Genomic DNA, 25,109 nt, shown 5'->3' with positions numbered 1-25,109 from the left:
TAGAAGTTTATAAACATCGTATTCTTACCGTTGGTGACTGGTCTACGGACAATCATCAGAGAACGAGCCTACTTCGCGAACTTCACGTGGACCTCTACAATGCCAGCACTTCCTCTCCCGTACAACGGACAAGTTGCCAAGCGGTTGATGAAAATAACCGACATGGACCACCTGTCACCGACTTATAAGGAAATTCTTCACCCCATACTACTGGCTGGTTTGTGTATCACGGTGGTGATATTTATCGCCGTGAACATCCTTGTTTGGCGTAGGTTACGGCACAGCAAGCAGCTAAAAAGGAACGATTTGCCTAGCCCCGACAATACGCCCTATTTGATTCAGTTCAAAGCTGTTTGAGTGGCCACATCATTCGCTAAAAGGAGTAATTTGTCGGGGAGAGTTTGTATGAAAAGCTGATTAGTACGCTAGTAATATGTAATTAAAGAAATTTTCTACATTTGCATTGTTAAAAATACATTTAAAACAACATTTAAAAAAAAAAAAAAAAAGAGTTATAAATCATTTTTTCTCTCGGCATCTAATAAAAATATATAAGCCGGAATGTTAAAAAAGAAAAGAGAAAAAAAAAATAAAATATATAACAGAATCTATGGGCATCTAATAAAATATATCAGCCCTATATATAAATATATATATATATATATATATATATATATATATATATATATATATATATATATATATATATATATATATATATATATATATATATATATATATATATATATATATATATATATATATATATATATATATATATATATATATATATATATATGTATGTACGAAACCGTGGTACGTGTACGTACCAGGAATTCGTGTTTGTGCACTAAAAATTGAGTATTTTGTTTCTGACAAAGGTAACAATTATTCTTTATCAAGTTACCGAATCATATGTAAGTCAGAAGTTTTTTTTTGGTACCATATAATCATTTGCTAGCAATGTACCATATATATGATCTTGGTTTTATCATGCATTTTTCTTTTTGCTTTGGTAATATCTTTTTTATATGCATTATTGTTATTATTTTTTAATGTGCCTATTTGGACATTCGTCCTCGGTTGATTATGGCTAAAGTTAAACAAAGAATAATACGTATGTCCAGTCACACCTAATAACCATGTTTTGGCTTGTTGTTAAATTTTTGTAAAAAAATTGAGATAGCTGGCCGAGCTAATGTAATGATTAGAATAGTTAATATCACATGTTTAAAACAAATGACGTAATATGTCATGTTGGTTGGAGGAGCTAACCCTGGGATTTGCTGTAGTCATTCAAATCATAAACAGGACATACAATGCAAGTCTCAGCAATTTGACATTCTTCTTAAGGTCAACACATTGTCTCAAGCGTGTGAAAGTTTGTGACGTCACCGGATGCAGGTGCCTTCCGAGTTTGTGACGTGTCTAAAATAAACTAAGCATACGATATCTGTGATATCGATAATTTAGTCATTTCATATCTATACTTCACCAGAATTGGTCATCTGGACCAACCCAGATTCCTCCAGTGATGGAGATGTTTAACTCTGTTGTTTTTATAGAATAAATACTTAAAACTATTAAGATGTATTCAGTTATCCATTTACATACATCTGAAACAACTCATACTCAATGTGTGCTCATAACAGTAGCACGCCAATATATAGACCTTGCCTGGGATCACCTACCTTTCGCTGTCAATCATGGCAAGAAAACAGGGTTCTGCCTTGTGCTGCTCAGTTTGGGATAGGGACAGCCCAACATTGAGGGGACTTAGCTGTTGGTTTGACAGCACTTATGGGAAGTAAAAAAAGAAAAAGAAGAAAAAAAAAAAAAAAACATTTAGGTGGCTGCAGCAGTAGGTGGGTGAATATCAGCCACCCTCTTCCGCTTCATATTAGCAAGGAAGCAAAGAAGTAATTGGCAAAGACCTCCCAATAGGTATATATTAGACAATAACCTAGAGAAATTAAATATGAGTGAGAAACTGAAGTTAAAGCATAAATGTGCAAAGTACCAGATAAACAAATGTTGAGTCTACTTAAAAAAAGGATTTGCGGCAAACCTGGACCTTAATAGTGTATGCTTGATTTGCCAGCAGGAACAACAAATAGAGATTTTGGAAAATGAAAACCAACAACTAGTAAAACTACTGATAGCGATTATGTACAAGACCCAACTGTGATAAATAGAAAAAAAAAAAAAAAAAAAAAAAAAAAAAAAAACCAAAGACAGTGTAGTTTAAAATCCAAAAAATGCAAAATAAAGTAAAATCAAGGACAGAACTTAACGAGGAAATAATAATCAGCAAAAACAGAGAGTTAACAAACCCCACTAGTCTAGAGGAAGGGTAGCAGAGAACAAGGCGAAGCAACAGCTTAGAAATGTAACTGCCACCAGAAACAGATTTTACCTTCAAGCAAAGGAAGAGGAAGTTCTAATACGAGACTCCATGGTAAAGGACCAAGCGGAGCACCTCGGCCTCAAAAAGAAGAGAAAGGTCTGGCCCTATACAAGTGCCAATGTACAGAAGTAGAATTACTTAGTAAAACTGCAATGAAGAACAAAAAGACCACTATTATTTTTGCAGGCAACGAGAAACAATATGTTCGTAAGAAAGGACACCGCTGGGCAAACAGAATCATTGATTAAATAGCTAGAAAAATAAATATTGAAAGGGCTAGGAACAAGACAAATAATGCTAGTGTTATCAGTATTCTCGCGTAACTCAATGCTAGCCACTTCACCCATAGTAAGTCCATAGGGATAAGTGAAAGGCTAAAGTTCATAATCCAGCAATAAAAAGTTATGTCTATAGATGCTTGGGACAATTTATATTATAATTTTTTTTACTTGCTAAGCTACAACCCAAGTTGGAAAAGCAGGATGCCATGAGTCCTAGGGTTCCAACAGGAAAAATAGCCCAGTGAGGAAAGGAAACAAGGAAAAATAAAATATTTTGAAAACAGTAACAACATTGAAATATTTCCTATATAAACTGTAAATACTTTACCAAAACAAGAAGAAGATAAATAAAGTAGAATAGTGTACCCGAGTACATCCTTAAGCAAGAGAACTATAACCTAAGACAATGGAAGGCCATGGTAGAGAGGCTATGGCACTCCCCAAGACTAGAGAACAATGGTTTGATTTTAGAGTGCCCTTCGTTAGAAGAGCTACTTACCATAGCTAAAAAGTCTCTTCTAGCTTTTACAAGAGGAAAGTGGCCACTGAAGAATTACAGTGCGGTAGTTAACTCCTTAAGAAAAAAAGAATTGTTTTGTAATCTTAGTGTTGTCAGGTGTATAAGGACAGAGGAGAATATCTAAAGAATAGGCCAGACTACTCGGTGTATGTGTAAGCAAAGGGAAAATGAACCGTAACCAGAGAAAAGGATCCAATGGCAAGAGAAAGTTATAAAAAAGAGATGGGATACACCTCAGTGAAGAAGGCAAGAGAGTATATGGAAACCAAGTTGATTTCAACCTGTATAATTACTTTATGTACACAATAAACAAAGGACAAACTCAACCATTAGAAAATCTTCCAATAATAAACAGAAAATGTGGCAGACAATTAAGATAATTCAAGCAGAAGTAAAAATAAAACTCTGGTAAATCAGGGAAACTGGGGCAGTAGCAAAAAAAAAAAAAAAAAAAAAAAAACGATAAAAAATTCCCTCAGAGTAGACACAATTCAACGTTCGAGTCCTATGATTGCTACCGAGGAAAAAGATGTGATAAGTATTTCCGAGAACTGTTTTAAAGAAAAAACCAAGAATTTTATAGGAAAATATGAAACCACATGTTATGAGTTTTTCAAGAAGGAACACCTTACCAGAAAAGGGGGCTGTTATTGTTCTATGTTAGAAATCACCTAAACGCAATAGAAATTAAATTAGAAACACAATATGAAGTGATAAGTGCAAATATTCACACTTTATATGACATGTCCTTACTAGTAATTTACAGACCACCACATCAAACGCAAGAACAAGGGGAAGAGCTGTAATGGCAGCTGGGACAAGAAGTGAACAATAAGCTACCTGTCCTAATGGGAAACTTCAATGCATAGGCTACTTGAATTTATCGACAATTAATTCCTTCATCAGTGTGTCAATAAACCAACGAAGGGAAACAACATACTAGATATTGGGTAACAACAGAAGAAAATTATACTAGATATTGTGCCAACATCATCATCATCTCTTCCTACTCCTATTGACGCAAAGGGCATAGGTTAGATTTTGCTAGTCGTCGCTATCTTGAGCTTTTAAATCAGGACTTCTGCATACACCATTTCCTACTTCACGCTTCATAGAACTCAGCCATGTAGGCCTGGGTCTTTCAACTCTTACAGTGCCTTGTAGAGCCCAGTTGAAAGTTTGGTGAACTTATCTCTCTTGGGGAGTGTGAAGAGCATGCCCATACCATCTCCATCTACCCCTCACCATGATCAATCTCATCCACATATGGCAATCGAGTAGTCCCTCTTATAGTTTCATTTCTAATCCTGTTCTACCATTTATCTCCCAACTAACAACAGAAGAAAATTTAATATTCAGTGTCTCAGTAGGTGAAAATACTGGACAAGGTAACCATAGAATAGTTAGGTTTCAATTGAATATTCCTCATCTGATAGAAAAGAAAATTATAAAGAAACTAGACGACAGACAATATAACTAGATACACCAAGAATTTAGAATACGATGAAACAGGGAACATAGATACACAATGGGACTCCTTTGTGGAAAAATACAAAGGAAAAAGGGCTAAATGTACACGGCAAAGAAAAGTTTTAAGTGAAACTTCTCAGACTAATTGGTTCAACAAAGAAATAGCCAATGTAAAACACGGGAAACATAGATCAATGGGTCAACAGACGTCATCTCGTAAAATTTGCTAACACAAAGTTAACCAGAAATGTAGATAAACGAATTAGAAATGCCAAGATTAATGAAGAGAAAAGAGTGCTACAGCTAATAAAGAAAACCTTAAAGAATTTTTTGCATATGTTAACAGTAGAAAACAAATTAAAACAACATTAACTAATTAAGAGACTCATATGGTAATCTTATAACAAATGGTTTGGAGGAAAACAGAAATAAATACACATTTCACATGTGTATTCACTAGAGAAGAATCAACGACCTTCCTGAACACTATCCCTAAACAGCGTCACCTTTACAATGAGGATATCAAAAAGAAAATAAAGGGATTCAGTAAGTCTAAGGTACCAAGTCCAGATGATATTTGTCAAAGAGAGATAGAACTAGAAGAAGAGATAACTCCAAACTTTTTAAAATTGTTCCGAAAGACAGCCATCGAAAGAAAGGTACCACAAGGATGGAAACTAAACAATGTTCCTCCATTCTACAAAAAGGTACCAAGAGAGGAAGCTGACAACTATAGACCCATGTGTCTAATTTCAGTGCCTTTTCCATATCATGTTTAGCATACATGACAAAAGCAGGGCCGTAGACACTATATACCTAGACTTTCTAAACGTTTTTGATAAAGTCCCTCATAACGAATTAATGGTTAAAATTAGAGCACTAGGTGTCATTGATGAGCCAGCTGAATGGACTGAAGACTGGCTGAGTAACGGAAAATGGAGAGTTGTAATCAATGAAGAAACTTCAGAGTGGGCAGTTCTTGCAAGCAGAGCACCTCAAGGTTCCGTCCGTGGTTTATTACTATTTCTGTGTTAGGATTAACTAGTACAAAAGCCAGACTTGCCAACGAGAAAAAAATAGGCATAAATGCAGTAAACTCAGGAGATAAAGAAGTGTTAAGAGAAGATCTAAGTTGGGAGAATGGTACTGAAAATGTCAGATGCCTTTCTACTGTCTGCAATTCAAAGTTATTCACATAAGTTACAGTAACCCATTAGTATTAGCAAATAATTTAAGTTCCACAAGCAGAAGCAAAAATTTAAAGTTCACCAAACCGAGCATAAAAGCTGAAAAGAATGCACAGGAATTAATATTCCACTTGAAGAAACAATTCAGACACAGAAACAAAGACATCGCACTACAACTGCACTTGTGAAGATATAATTTTATTTAATTGTTGAGTGGGAACTTGTTGTTCCGTGAAAGTCTTCCCACACCATATATGAAAAGATCACTGAAGGCACAAACACCCTGTTAATAACTTTGATCGTGTACTTCACATACCGTCACTCTAAATACAAAAAGCTATACTCTGTCCTGAGGCCTGAAAACTTCACACGTGAAATGAAAGTAATTTGACGGCCTACCTTAACTTTGTCACTATCTCACTCCAAGGCTCTGTTTTGGCTCCGTCCCAGGAACCCCAGTGAGATGATGGACAAGAATTTTACGTTATGAAATTATTGAGACAATGCCAGTGGAGGAAGCAGTGATGTTGTATAGTAAAATATAAGTTAAAGAAAAGGCTCTTTACCTTCGAAGAATGAATTGAATATTGAGTCACTCACTAACACACTATTACTCTTTAGGCATTTAGACTTACTCCTTTCAATATATCGGGTATGCTGTCCTGAGATTAAATATTAATGTTAGACAAAATCAATAAGAAAAGGGAGTAGTAATACGAATGGGTGTAATTATCTTAATCTAGTAAATTTTATTACACAAAATTTACATTGAGAAATCGGGCATCTTAAGAGCAGCAAAAGATAAAAAAGCACAAAACGAAGTAAAACAAACGCAACTTAGCAAAATCAAATGGCAATCAATATATGCGTGACTCGAGGTCTCTTGCAATGATAAATGATTGTAATGGGGTCGGAGACGGCCCTGTGACCCGAGACTGTACTAGTCTCTAAATAAAAAAGTTGTACACAGAAGATTTACACATAATCCCACGGACTCAGCCCAAAATATGTAAAAGCCAGTTAAACATAATTCAAGTAAAAATTAATCTAACCTAATGTAAAAAGGGGGAAAACTTTACCTGCACTCATTACTTTAATGCTGGAAGAGCCCTTGTTCACAAAGTAATTGGATAGTTTGCACACTTCATCCTCTGGCCCATCCCTGGAATCCTCGTTTCTTGGCAGATCGGGTATTTCTGGCACAGATTCCAGGATCGTCTTCTTCCCTCTCTCCAGCCAACAGAATACCGGTACACCTGTCCTCTGTGGTGGGAGTCGAGTGGGGTGATCCAGAGAAATGCAGATTACCCGTCAGGTCAGGACGGTGGTGTGTGAACGAATGGGCCGACCCTTAGGTTGCGTAGGCTCACCTGGATACAGCTTCCAAAGAGGGGGGGGGGGGGGTCATTGGGCGTAGGATAACCCAATTGAGGTTCCATATTGGGACTTTAGGGGAGAACAAGTAACGTTGTAAGGTCTGAGTAGGCGGCAAGATTTTGTGCAGAATTCTTGAAGAATTCTTGCAGCTCTAAGGGAATGTACATACATAGTAATCCATCCTATTCTGGCTTACTAAAATTTAATAACTTAAATGAGTAGCAAAGGGCTGGTGCAATGGGCATACATCTTAAAATTAATCAGACCTGAATAGGCACTAAGAGATAGAATAAGCTGCTTACAATTCAGCAGTACTAACGTTAGATTCAAAACCAGTGTAATAATATATCTTGACACATGTAATTTAAGGAAAGAACCACCGTACGGCGCCGTTTGGCCTTTGTTTTGCGTTTCTACGCTGTGACGTCATGAACATGACGTATGGTATTGTCAACCGTTTGAATTAGCGGTCTACCCGTGTTTCGTTAAAGAAAACATGAAGTGGGGTTGTGAAAGTTTTAGTGGTGACTACAATATTGGGAGAATGACCAAATACTGAAGGAAAGAAGAGTAAAGAAAAATTCTTCACAGTACACATCACTAGTAAGACCACATCTAGAATATGGAGTCAAATTCTGGGCCGCCAAATTTAAACTAGCCCCAACCTCAAGACAATTTAGATAAACGGTGAATGGAATGTTTGAACTTATTTGATCTACAAACTCAATGAATAAAGGGACAGCTAATAGAGACATTTAAAATTCTTAATGGAATAATAAATATAACCTACAGCATCGTCACGCATAGCACAGATCAGAGCATAGGTAATAGATACAAACTGGAATTGAAAAGATACATAACTCAATGTTGTAATTTCTTTACTTACAAAATTGAAAATACAATGAACACACTTCCAGCAGACGCAGTGAACCGTAACATGCTAAATGAATTCAAGAATAAGTTAGACAAGATCATGAAAACTCTCTAAGCAAACTAATTCGCTCTACTGTACCCTATTCAATGTCCGTATGTGGACTATAAAGTCTTTGAGACATCCAAAATCCCTGTAACTCCTTGTTACTCTCTCTCTCTCTCTCTCTCTCTCTCTCTCTCTCTCTCTCTCTCTCTCTCTCTCTCTCTCTCTCTCTCTCTCTCATCGTCTCTAATTACTGTATATGGCTTCATCTTTTCCTACCATTGGTCAATTTCATGCTACCTATGTTTCGCTTCTTAATTATGTAAAATATTTTTTATAAGATGCAAGTTTACGAATGAATGAAATAGAACCTAAATGCAGCTTTGATATTATAGGTTATGGTACTTATTAGTCCCTAAGAGTGTCTACGACCTCACCATCTTTGTGAACTGTACCACATGTGTTTCACGCATGCTCGTACACTGTAACGGTATTTTTTTTTTTTTTATATCTTGCTCTCTTCCTCAAAATTAACAGAACCTGTTTCGGCGTGCCTTTACATTAATAAGTATGCTTGAATTCATGTGACATTTTTGTCTGGAACCTGTTGTATATAAGCTCACAATTTGTTGAAATAAAGTCAGTTGCATTTACCTCGCCTCTCAGTGACAACCTAACAACCAACAACCCACTTGCACAATTTGTGACTGCCGGAGTTACCAGCTCCCTCCCGCCTTCCCCCTCACTGTTGTGTCTTACGGTTTAATGACGCCACCCTCCGACCCTGACTCTTCTATCAACGCCACACCCATGAAACTACCACCCTTCACTAGTAGAGAAGCATTTGCCTGGTTTCAGCATGCTGAGGTCCAGTTTCACATTAAAGGTCTGACTGGCTCAAGCACCAAAGTAGACCATGTTCTTACAGTGATCCCCGAGGACACTTTCCCGGAAATCTCAGAGAGGCATTGTGACCAAGCGGACACCCCCAATAGCGTACGACGCCCTCAAAACATACCTCTTGGAGCAGTACTCACCATCGTCAGCCGCCCTTATAGCCTAGCTTTTTCAGCTGTCTTAGCACCCATCAGGGAGCCAAAAGCCTTTGGTTGCTCTTAAGGAAATTACCAGTATCGCTCGTTTGTAACCTGCAATAGATGGCTCTCCTCGTGAAGTGAAGCTACTTTGTGCCCTCTGGGTACGACAACTACTCAAACCTGTATGCGCTGCCATACCCGACGTCGATAGTTTGCCCATGAAGGACCTAATGATCAAAGTCGACACCCTTATGGATAGCCACTTCACCACCTTCATTCAAATCCTCCATCAATGCCTCCACTCCTGATGAAGAGAACAACTATTCAACATTGACCGAAGCTGACGTAAATGCAGTAGGACACAGATGCCCACCCCATGATGTGCCAGAGCTGCGACAAAGCCGTCAACCACCCACTTATGCCACCACATGCTGACACCCAAACCACCTACCTCTACTGTCACTTACTGATGCTCATCGGCTGCAGATATGCTACTGCACCACCACTCCAGATTCGGGGCTGCTGCCGAGAAATGTGTAAATGGTTGTCAGTGGCTAAAAAGTGTGCAAGTAGGCCATTGCTTGTGTTGGTGGCCTCCTCTGTTAGTAATATTTTCTCTATATATTGCAGGTAAGGACATGCAATTTGTGGTAGGCACAGGTGCTTGCCGTTCTCTTCTACCAAGGCCACTGCAGGACACAAAGTACAGTAGTCTGCCTATGCCTACCGATATCCGCCTGGTAGCTGCCAACAGATAGGCGATACCTACCCATGGTTATGAAACCCTCACATTATCGACACCTCTTCAACCCGGCCCCTCCTATCTCTCTCTCCACATCAATGCATCCATGAATGCCTATTCCCTCCTCCTTAAATTATACCCAGAAGTCTCTCATGACACAGTTCCCACCAAACACGGTATTTATCACCATATCAAAAGCGGGGCTCCCATTGTTCACAGATTCAGGCATCTGGCACTGGATCGTTTGGCAGCCTCTTAACAAAAGTTCGCCAAAATGGATTAAATTGGCCTTACACATCGTCTTGAAGAAAGATGGCTTCCTGCGTACATATGGGATTACAGGCATTAGAACATGCAGACAGAATCAGATCATTACCGGCTCCCAATCATCGCTGATATTACCTCTTACTTACACAAAGCGAAGGTCTTATCCATGCTCGATCTACTGAAGGGATATTATCAGGTGCCCATAAATGCAAAAGGCATCCCTAAGACCGCCATTACCACCCCCTTTGGTTCATAAAACTTCATTTACTCCTGTTCTGGCCTTCGTAATACTGGGACCACTTTTCAACACCTCTTGGATGGCATTTCAAGTGACCTCCCTTTCTGTGTATGCTACATAGATGACATACTTGTGTTCTCTTCCTCCAAAGGGAACACCTCCGTCACCTATGCATCATGCTCGACTGGATGCAACAGAATGGCCTTGTAGTACTTTACGACAAGTATACCTTTGGGGCCAATGAAATATCGTTCTTAGAGCACCGCGTCACTCCTGAAGGAGTCCACCTCCTCACTGAGAGGATAACAACTGTTCAGAACTTCCCCACGCCCTCCTCGACCATCAAAGGACTGCAAGAACTCTTGGGCATGATCAACTATTATCACCGTTTCCTCCCAGTAATTGCTGCCACTCTTTCCCCCTTCTAAACATCCCTAAAAGGCAAGCCAGAAGACCTGCAACACAAAAAATGCCCTATCAACAAATGCTGGTTTCACTTTTCCCGAGCCACACGCCACTCTCCTCTCAACTGATGCCAGCGATATCGCTAATGGTGCAGTACTTAACCCTGGATAGGTACGGTGGGTCGTACGCGACCCCGAGCGTCAAAAAAAAAGAGGTTTTTCTCACGTGACTCACCCCCGTGACTGAATTTGTGGGTGATCGACCTGCAGGAGGTGTCTCCCCTACACGCTCTAGTAGTGTCCAGATGTGCATTGCTGTAGCTGTACTCCTTCCCCGATTTCTGAGACGCGTCGGGGTCGAGGTCGACCGAGTTTACCCTTCTAAGGTAATTTGCATAATTATCAAAGTTATTACGTATTATGAAATTGTCGTAGAATGGTGCAACTTGTATAGGTTATCAGTTGTGGAAAGTCTTGGTGGATTGTTTGGCTACCATGTGCATGATTTTTTTTTTAGTTAAAATGTCGTTCATCACCACGAGGACCATTTTACCGCGAGTGCCCCTTTTTCATTTTTTTTTCATTTTTTTGCCAAGTCATTTTTCCGTAAGATATTGCCAAATACTGTCATAAAACTTTTGCTTGTTTAGTGTTGGAAAGTGTGTCTAGATGATATGGCTACCCATGCGTGACTTTGTTTTTGTCAGATACGACGTAGTTATTGGTATATTGGGTATTTAACTGCAGTTGCCAATTTCTGTTTTTTTTCAATATTTGTAAAAAATTTTACGTAGTAAGGAATTGCCGTATATTATTCATTTTTTTTTCATGTTTATGTGTTAGAAAGTGTGCCTTGATGGTTGGGCTAACACGTGCATGTCTTTTTTTTTTTTTATCTGAGATGCCGTATATTAGAATGTTGGGCATTTTACCGCGAGTGCCCCATTTTCATTTTTATTCATTTTTTTGCCAAGTCATTTTTCCGTAAGATATTGCCAAATAGTGTCGTAAAACTTTTGCTTTTTTAGTGTTGGAAAGTGTGTATAGATGATCTGGCTACCCATGCGTGACTTTGTTTTTGTCAGATACGACGTAGTTATTGATATATTGGGTATTTAACTGCGGTTGCCAATTTCTGTTTTTTTTTCAATATTTGTAAAAATTTTTACGTAGTAAGGAATTGCCGTATATTATTGATTTTTTTTCATGTTTATGTGTTAGAAAGTGTGCCTTGATGGTTGGGCTAACACGTGCATGTCTTTTTTTTTATCTGAGATGCCGTATATCAGAATGTTGGGCATTTTTCCGCGAGTGCCCCTTTTTATTTGTTTTGCATTTTTTTGCTTAGTCATGTTACCGTAAGGAATTGGCAAGTAGTGACGCAACACTTATATTTTTATAGTGTTGGATAGTGTTTCTAGATGATCTGGCTACCCATGCCTATTTTTTTTTTTAGCCAGATATGGCGTATATATAAGTATGTGTTCGATTTTCCTGTGATTGCCATTTTTTCGTTTTTTCCCATTTCTTTCAAAATTACTACGTACTAAGGAACTATCACAGAGTAATGATTCATTTATATGTTTATTTGTCGGAAAATGTGCCTTGATGGTTTGCCTAGCACGTGGCTGAAATTTTTTTTTCTGAAATGCCGTATATTAGAATGGCCATTTTTCCGCGAGTTCCCCTTTTTATTTGTTTTGCATTTTTTTGCTTAGTCATGTTACCGTAAGGAATTGGCAAGTAGTGTCGCAAAACTTATAATTTTATAGTGTTGGAAAGTGTTTCTAGATGATCTGGCTACCCATGCCTATCTTTTTTTTTTAGCCAGATATGGCGTATATATAGGTATGTGTTCGATTTTCCTGTGATTGCCATTTTTTCATTTTTTCCCATTTCTTTCAAAATTACTACGTACTAAGGAACTATCACAGAGTAATGATTCATTTAGATGTTTATTTGTCGGAAAATGTGCCTTGATGGTTTGCCTAGCACGTGGCTGAATTCTTTTTTTTCTGAAATGCCGTATATTAGAATGTTAGCCATTTTTCCGCGAGTGCCCCTTTTTATTTGTTTTGCATTTTTTTGCTTAGTCATGTTACCGTAAGGAATTGGCAAGTAGTGTCGCAAAACTTATATTTTCATAGTGTTGGAAAGTGTTTCTAGATGATCTGGCTACCCATGCCTATCTTTTTTTTAGCCAGATATGGCGTATATATAGGTATGTGTTCGATTTTCCGGTGATTGCCATTTTTTCGTTTTTTCCCATTTCTTTCAAAATTACTACGTACTAAGGAACTATCACAGAGTAATGATTCCTCTAGATGTTTATTTGTCGGAAAATTTTGTTTACTTCTTTTTTGATTGAATATCATCAAATTTTTTTAGCTAAAATATTATATTGTTTCACATTTTTCTTTTTTTTTCGATTTTATTTCCCTTCAAAAAAATTTTTTTGGGTCAGAATTTTAATTTTATAGCCGTAAAATAATCAACAATTATCCAGCAACCCACCATACAATTTTTATGCATATCCAATAATAACTAGATTAGTAAATAACACCTTGAAATTGACATACCCTTCCTACATTTCAAGTGGCAGATTAGGGAGTCTGAGTCAGTGTGGTTGGCGGCCATTTTGTGGACATATCCGAAGCGTAAGTTGCCCTATCTATATATATTCTTGTTCCCTATAGAATTTGTGATATTTTGGTATATTTTTACCTGCATAAATATCATATTATATATTAAATATATGTATTTTTTACGAAATTTCTAAGTACTCAAAATATTACCTTTAGATATGGCCCCTGATATAAATGTAATTTACAAAATAATGAAGATTTTTTTACATATTTCTATTTTAGGATAACATATGTTTATTCCCTAAAAAAATTAGCCACTTCCTATTTCATTTGGGTACCCAAAAAAATTCATGAAATTTGGACAAATTTTTTTGGCCAAAAAAAGTTCCCCTTTTTTTCTCATTTCAGATCTTCACCTCCATGGGTCTGACTTCATCCAAAATACATCAAGATGTGTCCTAAACATTCAAGAATCAATTCCTAAAAGGATTTGTGTATATATGTATAAACTTTTTTTTATGAATTTTTATGTCAGGTCTTTTTTTTTCTACTTAATTTTTTAAAATATTTATAATAAATAGTTTTTCTGCAGATGAGTAGTATTTATCTTTACAGTTGTTTTAAGCATTCATTGAAGTTTTTTTTGGCAAAAGAAAAATTGAGGTTACTGCAAAAACAGATTTTTCAAGAATTTTTTTTGGCGTCGGGGTCGTTCGCGTCCGAGTATACCCTTAAAGGGGTGTCCGAGGAGCGTACCTATCCAGGGTTAAGCAGGTGGTCAACAGCTCACCCCACCCATTGGCCTTCTTCAGTAGGAAACTGTCCAAGGCAGAATCTGGCAACTCTACCTTCGACCGTGAATTGCTGGTAGTGCATTTGGCTATCCGTCACCTTTGCCGCTTCTTACAAGCTACGCCCTTCATCATTCACACGAGCCACATGCCTCTGATGCATTCCTTCCCTCGACAGTCCGACACCAGGTCTGCCCGTCAATGCCGAGATCTCTGCCATTGGTGAATGCAATTGCACCCTTAAACATGTCCCTGGAAAAATGAATTCCGTTGCCAATGCCCTGTCATAAAACACATTAGCCGCCATTCACCTGGAAATAGATTAAAACACCTTGGCAGAAGCTTACCGAAAAGATCCACAGTACCAAGCATTTAACAACCCGTTTGTCGTCCCCGCCGAATTTTTCCGTCTGCAACCTGCTCTGACAATCTCCCACGTTGAAGGAAAATTTATTCTATACCGCCAGACTTACCAGCCCCCACTTAAGCTTCACATACCGACATATTTGCGATCTGCAACACACGCTTTCCTGTGTAACGACACTAGCAAGACATCACTCTTGCCCACTTACATGGGCCCTTTCCTCATGATCCTTCGCAACCCGATGGCTTTCTTAATTAAGATTTGTGGCAAAGAGGACCGAGTCTCCATTGATTGCCTAAAACCTGCATATCCCCTGTAAGATGACCCACCTACAGTATGCCTCCTAAGAGCACGATGCCCTATTTCACATGTGTGTCTTTTTTAAGGGGTTGCCATGTACCGCACATGTTTCACACACGCTCGTGCACTATAACGGTATTTATTTTTTTATTTATTATATCTAGCTCTCCTTCTCACTGTTAACAGGACCTGTTTAAGCCTGTCTTTACATAAGTATGTTTGATTTTTGTGACATTCTTATCAAGACCCTGTTATATATAAACTCGCTATCTGTTAATGGCCTACTCGCACAGAGCTAAGGATAAATGGTTTCAGAAAGCCTATAGGCCTACCTACTGAGTCATCAGCAGCCATTGCCTGTCCTTCCCTGCCCTTTTCTTACCTTCCCTGGTCCTTACTTGTGGTGAGACTGGGCATGGGCAATGATCATATGGATATATGATCTGTCTCTAGGGAATTGTCATATCTCTAGGTTATTGTCAGTTCCTTGCCTGTGCCATTCATGAGTGACTTTTAAAGCGTTAAACACAAGTTGTATTTGGCTCGAAAGTACTGATAGAAAGACCCTTTTTAGCAAACATTCATGTTAGTAAGCACATGTCGTTAACTGTAATGCCCTTTATACCTGTTTCTTTATCAAATTAGGAATTATGTATAACCATTTACACACAAAATGAGATCACGTTTGTGTATAGGTATATATAAATACTGTACAAGGTACAAACCACTATATTGCAAAGCCCACTTAGTCAATTGGGTAGTGCTGCTGACAGTGATCCCAAGTTGGCCACCGTGGGCATTACTCAAAAAATCATTGCAACAGATTTTCGGCTCCTAGCTGCACTCACTTTTTAACTTTCTACTATACCTCCATTTCCGCCAACCTCTTAACCTTACTTCATACTACAAGTGCAGCGTTTTCCCCCAGTTGTATTTAGGTGATGAATGGCTCTCCAGGCCCCAGCTCCTGGCATCAAGGCCTATATTTGTAAATCCAATCCCATCCATCTGTGTTTGGGACGCTTATTTCAAGTTCGCTTTCGGACGCACAGTCCATAGGTACAGTCAATGCTAGACTCGGAAAGTAGTTTAACTCGTTAAGGATTAAATTGACAATTGTACCAACCATGTGTCACTCGATCGTACATAGTAACGACATTTCTTTTTTTTTTTTTGTACATATTATGCTTTGTATCTTCGCTCTCCCCTCACACTGATTGGGACCTGAAGAAGCATGTCTGTTTTTCTCACTGTTAGCTGTTAACAGAACCGGTTATCGGTTGAACATGAAATTGCCTGTTATGTTTTTATGTCCTTTTTGCCTGGACTTTATGTATATATAAACCGATGTTCTGTAATAAAGTTACTCAGTTGCTTTCATCCTGTCTTCTTAGTCAAAGCCTCTCTCAGCCTGTCACATTGTTGACCCCGGAAGTCAACTCGCTCCTCCCGCCTTCCACCCCCACCCCCCACCCCCACCCCCGTACTATGGCGGACTCCACAGAAGTTGGCACCACCCCATTGAAACTTTCGTCGTTCGCCAGCGGAGAGGCGTTTGCATGGTTTCAGCGCGCAGAAGTCCAGTTCAGCGTCAAGGGCGTGACTCGCTCAACCACCAAAGCAGATTATGTTCTTGCGGCGATACCCGAGGACACCTTCCAGGAAATATCCGACTGGCTTTGTGAACAAGGAGACACCCCAATAGCGTATATACCCTTAAAACATACCTTCTGCAGCATTACTCGCTGTTGCCAGCCTCCCGTATAGCAAAGCTTTTTCAGCTCTCTCAAAAACCGTTGGGGGACCAAAGGGCTTCGCTCACCCTCACGGAAATGACCAGTATCGCTCGCCTGCAACCTGCCGCAGAAGGCTCTCCTCGTGAGGTGAACCTACTTTGTGCCCTTTGGATACGCCGTTTACCTGAACCTGTACGCGCTGCCATACCCGATGTCGATACTTTACCCATAAAGGACATGATGACCAAAGCCAACACCCTTATGGACAGCCACTTCATGACCTTCATGACCTCCATCAACGCCTCCACTCCTGACAAAGAGGACGCCTATTCAACGTCAACCGAAGCTGACGTGAATGCCGTAGGACATATACGCCTACCCCGTGACGTGCAAGAGTGCGGACAAAGCCACCCATCACCCACCACTCGCTCGCGCCCCAACCAATGACTTCTACAGCCACTTACTGCCACCCATAAGCTGCAGTTTTGCTACTGCCTCTACAGATTCGGGGCAGCCGCGAAGAAATGTGCCAAGGATTGTCAGTGGCCAAAAAACGTGTAAGTAGGCCATCCCTCGTGGCGGTGGCCTCCCATGTTTCTAGTATTTTCTTTTTACATGATGCAGGAACGGGCATGCGATTTTTGGTAAACATGGGTGCTTGTCGTTCTCTTTTGCCAAAGGAACTCTTCAGGACACGATGTAGTCTGTCTACATCTGTCGACGTCCGCCTGGTAGCTGCCAACGTATCTGCGATACCCACCTACGGTTACGAGAACCTTACATTATTGTTTGGAAACAGTAAATTTAATTGGAAGTGTCTCGTTGCTGACGTCACATTGCCAATTCTCGGTGCGGATTTCCTCTCACATTTCCACCCTCTGGTTGATGTCGCCCACCGACGATTGGTCAACGCAGACTCGTACTTGTCGACTCCTCTTCAACCCGCCCCCTCCAACCACGCTCTCCACATCAGCGCACCCACGGATGCCTACGCTCATGGCTCCTGCTAAGCACAGTATTTATCACTATATCAAGACGACGGGACCCCCAGTCTTCGCAAAATTCAGACGTCTGGCATCGTATCAATTGGCAGCCACCAAACAGACGTTCGCTGAAATGGAGGAAAAGGGCCTTTGCCAAAAGGCCTCCAGCCCATGGTCGTCACCCTTACACATCGTTCTGAAGAAAGACGGCTTCCTTCATCCATGCGAGGATTACAGGTGCCTGAACATGTAAACAGAACCAGATCACTACCCCCTCCCAAACCTCGCCGACGTGACCTACATGCAATAAGCGAAGGTTTTTTCCACGCTCAACCTCCTGAAGGGTTAGTATCAGGTGCCTATGAACCCAGAAGACATCCCCAAGACCGCCATCACCACTCTGTTTGGTACATACACATTCAATTACTCTTGTTTTGGCATTTGTAATGCTGGGGCCACTTTTCAATGTCTCATGGATGGCATCTGTATGGCGACCCGTTGGTCGTCCCTGCCGAAGTTTTTCCTCCTGCAACCTCCTCCGACGATCTCCAGCGCATACGTCATGTCGTGGGAAAATTTACTTCATGCCGCCAGACTTAAAAGCCCCCAGTGAAGCATCACATACCGACAGACTTGCACTCTGCAACGCATGTTTTCCTACGCAACAACACTAGCAAGCCACCGTTAACGCCCACTTACACGGGCCCATTCCTTGTGTCCTCTTGGGACTAAGGACCACTCTTAAAGATGCTGTCGATGTTTCAGCAGTGGAAATGGTGTATGGCGACCCGTTGGTCGTCCCTGCCGAAGTTTTTCCTCCTGCAACCTCCTCCAACGATCTCCAGCGCATACGTCATGTCGTGGGAAAATTTACTTCATGCCGCCAGACTTAAAAGCCCCCAGTGAAGCATCACATACCGACAGACTTGCACTCTGCAACGCACGTTTTCCTACGCAACAACACTAGCAAGCCACCGTTAACGCCCACTTACACGGGCCCAGTCCGAAAGCATTCCTACTAAAGATTTGTGGCAAAGAATACTGGGTCTCCATTCATTGTCTCAAACCTGCTTATCTCCTGCCAGATGACCCACCTACAGTTCACATCTCTAGATCAGGGCGCCTACTTAAATGTACAGTATGTCATTTTTAGGGGGGAGCCATGTACCAACCGTGTGTCTCACGATCGTACATAGTAACGACATTTCTTTTTTTTTAGTATATATTATGCTTTGTATCTTCGCTCTCCCCTCGCACTGAAAGGAACCTGAATAAACATGTCTGTTTTTCTCACCATTAACTGTTAACAGAACTGGTTGTCGGTTGAACATGAAATTGCCTGTTATGTTTTTATGTCCTTTTTGCCTAGACTTTAGGTATATATAAACAGATGTTCTGTAATAAAGTTACTCACTTGCTTTCATCCTACCTTCTTAGTCACAGCCTCTCTCGGCCTGTCACACAGGTAATGAATATTACAGATAGATTCCTTGCTATAAAATTTTCAAAATTACCCTATGACAAGAAATTAATAAATAAAATTTGGATATAAAAATACTACCATTGAATTTAAAAATGGCATAATTGCAGTTTGGAGAATAATTTCCCTTCATAGATAAAAGCGAAAACTCAATTTATTTTACCTTAGTTTAGTTTAACGTGATATTACAGTCATTCTCGTGTGAATAATGGATATCAGCGCCGGCAGTGAGAACCAATTCTACAATAGATAAATAATAATAATAATAATAATAATAATAATAATAATAATAATAGTAATAATAATAATAATAATAATAATAATAATAATTGTTTGATCAGTATTGTCAAATAGAAATGCTCTTGGGGCGATTTGACCCTTCACTTATTGAGAAAAGTCCCTACTGTTAGCAGCAATGACGTCATTGACGATGATAGAAGAAAACAAAAAACATACAATTTAAGAAGTTGCACTTTGAGTTTAATTTCCAGCCGCTGAATTTCTCATGTCTCTTCTTTTGTGGAAAATGCTCATGTCAGAATCGGGATTAATTACAGCAATGAGTGCTCAGCTCATTAGCCTGTCTCTGATGATTTACTGCTATGAAACATGGGTTTTAATCATTACAGAGAGAGAGAGAGAGAGAGAGAGAGAGAGAGAGAGAGAGAGAGAGAGAGAGAGAGAGAGAGAGAGAGAGAGATTATTTGCAAAGCTAAACAAGACACTAATTTTTTTTATTTCGATTTTTTTTTATTACCATACTCTTGCTTATATCAGCTCTCAAATTTCTCTTCTTGCGATCCCTTTCAAACTCTCTTGCCATATTCTGCAGTTTCACTTTACCATCGCCATTTATCCTCTGCAAACATCAATCATTTCAGAACCCATTCACATATAATGTTTTTTATTCGACAACAAGGAACTTTGTCCATTGTCTTTTTTTCTGACCTATTGCATCATTCTATCCGTTCAGATGTTGAGCAGCAAATGAAACATAACACTTGTTTCAAATCAGTATCAAACAAAATCTGACAGTCACTCCACACTAATACATACGCCACATCCATCTCAACATTTTCAATTGCTTTTAGCACTATTATATAAAGGTTTAAAGGTCACTCATGAATGGCAGAGGCAACGGAAAGTAACAATGGCCTAAAGACAGGACAAGGCCATACAGTAGAGACTGACCATATTTACATACTGTATGATCAGCGCCCAAGCGCCTCTTCACCCAAGCCAGGACCAAGAAGGGAGAGACGATGGCTGCTGATGAGTCAGCGGGTAGACCAATAGGCTTCCGCAAACCCCCCACCCTTAGCTCACAAGCGGTGAGGTCGCATAAATTACAGGAAACTATCGAGCTTCAGTGGATTTAAACCCCAGTCCAGCTGATTGCAAGGCAGGAACGTTTCCAAAGAGCTACCACAACCCTACATTCTTATCACCTCCAAATTGGCCCTGTTGATTATTGGTGTCACATACAGCTCTTAACAGTTCACTTCCAAACTTCTTGCGTAAGTTTTTTAAACAAACACTTGATTCACACAACCACTTCCTTGCCTAAAACATTACTATTCTTCCCTTATCAGTCCCTCTTTCCCCTTTCCTACTTTACCAATCAAAATATAACCTTATCCTTTACTACTACTACTACAAAAACAACTACTACTACTACTAGTAATAGTTGTATTTGTAGTAGTGGTATCTGTTTTTTAGCTAGTTTGTTGCATTAGTAAGCATATTGACTATTCATTCTTTAGAAACTGGCTAAGATTATTTGTTTAAAGAATATTTATAGTACTGTAATGCATATTTTACATTTCTAGAGAGACAAGCGAGGAGCTCCAGTAAAGGTTATACAACAACAACAATAATAATAATAATAATAATAATAATAATAATAATAATAATAATAATAATAATCATCATCATCATCATCAGAGATTTCATCCCCCTTTTCATATTTTCTGACCGTAGATGGTGAAGAGCACAATGTTGATCCAGAATCATGATCTTGATTGGTATCACCTCCAAAATTTCATGGTTTCTTCCTAGGTGTAATATCCACCCATTGTTAAAATTTGGTGAAAATCCAATTTCGTCAAAATCCGTCAATTTGTTTTGACACAATCTTTAAAATGTAAATCCGGATTCGGAACTGGATTACCTCCGAAAGTTAATGGAATTTTATGGCCTAAGGTCTATCTGTGGTGGAAATTTCGCCCAAATCTGTCAGTTTGTTTTGACGTTAGGTTTGAAATGGCGAAAGATACAAATCAGGATCTGGAATCCGGATCCGGATCTGGATCATCTCCAAAATATAATGGGGTCGTCCATGACCTAAAGTCTATCTGTGGTGAAAATTTCGTCTGAATCCGTCGAGTAGTTTTGACGTACTCCCGTCCACAGACAGACACACACACAGACAAATAAATAAATCAATCACCTGACTCGATTTTATAACCACCTAGGCGGAGGTAATGATAATAAGGAAATTAACAATAATGATAACAATATTAACCCTCTTGGTGGATGTAATAATAGTAATGATAACGCGGAGATGGAATACATCTCCGATCTTACCCAAAGCGGCTGCGGTCTATAATTTGGTCGTAAATAATAGATCCCCGTAAGCCGTGTCCCCGTAACATGTACTGAGGCGCGGAAGGTTACCGAAGATTCTATAGAATATTAAAAACCGATTGCCCTATTGGACGTGGCGTTATTAGCCGATAGCGGAGAGGGCTACTTCACTGATCTCCGTTGAAACTTTTCCAATAATATTGAAATTTCGTGAACCCATACATGTTTTCGAAGTATTTATTAATCATGTACACACATAAACTTTTAAAATTTAATTGTATACACACTGTAGGTATTCGGGAAATCCTCATATCCACATTGGAGGTATGAAAAAATTGGTATGCGTAAGCGCGTAAATTTACCTTCTTAAATAAAAAGATTACGGAAAAGTTATTTTTAAAAACGGTAATTGGAAATCGCTTTCAAACTGATATACAGAATAATTGCATTGATCAGATTGTTTTCTATGTTGTATGACTATATATATATATTTTGTACATATCCAACACCCAAAGTAATAAAAACTATAACATGTTATCAAAATTGTTTGGAAATACCTTTTAGCATTATGAATTAGTTATGCATTGAAGTAAAACGTCCTGAAATACTGTTTTATCTTAAAAGGCAATAGTCACCTTAGTCTCACTTTCCTCATTTTATTTTCAAAAATTTCCAAAATGTTATATACTTATTGAATTCTTATCTTTCTTTAAATTACTTTTAGCGTAGATTCTATTATATCCCCTGAACAGACGGAGACAAAACAAAGCAACGAAACCGGTGACGATCAAAATAAACGGAGCGAATGGAATTCTCGCCGAACTGGCCGTGTGTAATTCAAGAAATCGGTGAAGGCTCCAATTCTCTGGCTTTTAATCTGGCAATTTTGGGTCTTCCCTCGCGCTGCGTCGTGTCTGCAATGAGAAAGAGCCGGAAACATACTGGTCTGATGTTGCATTTCCTGATTTAGCGCTTTGCTGGGTCTGCTACGAAATTGTTAGTCACTTGCCCTAATTGCATGTGGCTTTTATGCCATTATTTTAGAAAGTTTACAAATGACACTCTTTATTTGCGAATTTTGTAATTATAGGGATATGTAGCGCAATTACAGAGGACATTTACTCCACTATCTAAGGTACGTTTGGAAAGGTGTGTTTTATCTGTTCCAAAGTCAGTGCTCCAAAGAATATCGTAATGGATAAGTTTTTTCCCGATGTTAACGATTCCATATCAGGAAGATTTTGTTGACTTTATGGAATAGTCAGTGTCCTCAACAGAATACTAATTCATACTTCTTTTAATAGTTAAAAGATCAACAAGTTTGACGATGATGAATACATCCAAATGATGTAGAATTGTGGCAACCTCACCACCCACAATTTGAATGTGTAATTAGAACATGTAGGTACATGGGTTAGTGGCGAGGCACTTAGCTCACGTTTGGTGGCTCGTAGGTTGCTTCTGGTCTACCACCCACCAGTTTACTAAGCTGTAAACGGATACCAGCATTGACTGGTGTCACAAAAAACAGTCCACTGCAAAAACTTAACCGAAAAATTGTGATGTACCTTCCTGGTGTTACCTCCTCCGAATAGTATTAAAATGTAAGTAAAGAATACTCATATAAACACATTCACACGCATATATATATATATATATATATATATATATATATATATATATATATATATATATATATATATATATATATGTTTGTGTGTGTGTGTGGTCGGTCTCCGTGGATTATCTTCTTAATCCACGGAGACCGACCACCAGACATGCATCAGAGGTCAAGACTTCCTCCAAGCGGCTCAACAATAAGAACACGCACCTGGATGTAATTAAATTTGGCTAATCCTTCCAGCAATTATAACAACTATAGAACAATTGAACACACCCTTTTGCTTTCATATATAAACCGTCACTCTCCACTGTATGCCTTACTTTTACTTCACATCCTGAAGAGGGTCGATGTTTATTGACCGAAATATAGTGTGATTTATTCATATTTCCTGTGTTTCTTTTATGGGCCTTTTTGAAAAAACATGTTAAACTGTTCGATTACAGTTATAAATAAGACATATATATATATATATATATATATATATATATATATATATATATATATATATATATATATATATGTGTGTGTGTGTGTGTGTGTGTGTGTGTTTGTGTGTGTGTTTGTTTGTCTGTGTGTGCTTATATTATTATTATTATTATTATTATTATTATTATTATTATTATTATTATTATCATTATTGTTGTTGTTGTTGTTGTTGCTGTTGTTGTTGTTGTTATTAGCTAAGCCACAACCCTAGTTATAAAATCAAGATACTATAACCCCAAGGGCACCAACAGTGAAAAAATAGCCCAATGAAGAAAGGAAAGTTCGAACTTTTGAAATTCTACCGACTGAACAACGAGATTAGGAATATCATTCCATAATTTAGTCACAGGTGGAATAAACTTCTAGAATAATGTGTAGTATTTAACCTCCTGATGGAGAAGGCCTGACTATTAGAATTAACTGCATACTTAGTATTACGAACAGGAGGGAACTGGTCGGGAAGATCTGAATGTAAAGGATGATCAGAATTATGAAAAATCTTATGTAACTGCATAATGAACTAATTGAACGACGGTGCCAAGGATTATTATTTAGATCAGGAATAAGAAATTTAATAGACCGTAAGTTCTTGTCCAACATATTAAGATGAGAATCAGCAGCTGAAGACCAGACAGGAGGACAATAATCAAAACAAGGTAGAATGAAGGAATTAAAACACTTTGATTGGTCACTGAAAATCTTAAAAGACTTTCTCAAGCCATTTTTTGGGACAATTGAAAAAGAAACACACCGAATGTGTTTCTCAAAAGTAAATTTGCTGTCGAGAAACACACCCAAAATCTTAAAAGTCATACAGAGCTAAAGAAACTTTATCAATGCTGAGATCCGGATGATGAGTTTTGTTAGGATTCAACTTCATACCTCATAATTTGCACCATACACTAATTTTAGCAAGATCTCTATTAACGATTCAGCAACTCCATATCTACATTCAGGAGATGGAATTGATGCAAAGAATGCAGCATCATCTGCATATGCAACAAGCTTGTTTTCTAGGTCAAACCACATGTCATGTGTATATAGTATGAAAAGTAATGGGCCAAGAACACTACCCTGAGGAACACCAGAAATCACATTTGTATACTAACTAAGGTGCCCATCTTTGCGATCTTTATATATATATATATATTTATATATATATATATATATATATATATATATATATATATATATATATATATGTATGTATGTATATATATATATATATATATATATATATATATATATATATATATATACATATATATATATATATATATATATATATATATATATATATATATTTATATATATATATATATATATAT

This window comes from Palaemon carinicauda, chromosome 3 (assembly GCF_036898095.1).
Source record: "Palaemon carinicauda isolate YSFRI2023 chromosome 3, ASM3689809v2, whole genome shotgun sequence".
NCBI classification, from domain to species: domain Eukaryota; kingdom Metazoa; phylum Arthropoda; class Malacostraca; order Decapoda; family Palaemonidae; genus Palaemon; species Palaemon carinicauda.
Note: the sequence above shows the minus strand (reverse complement) of the source record.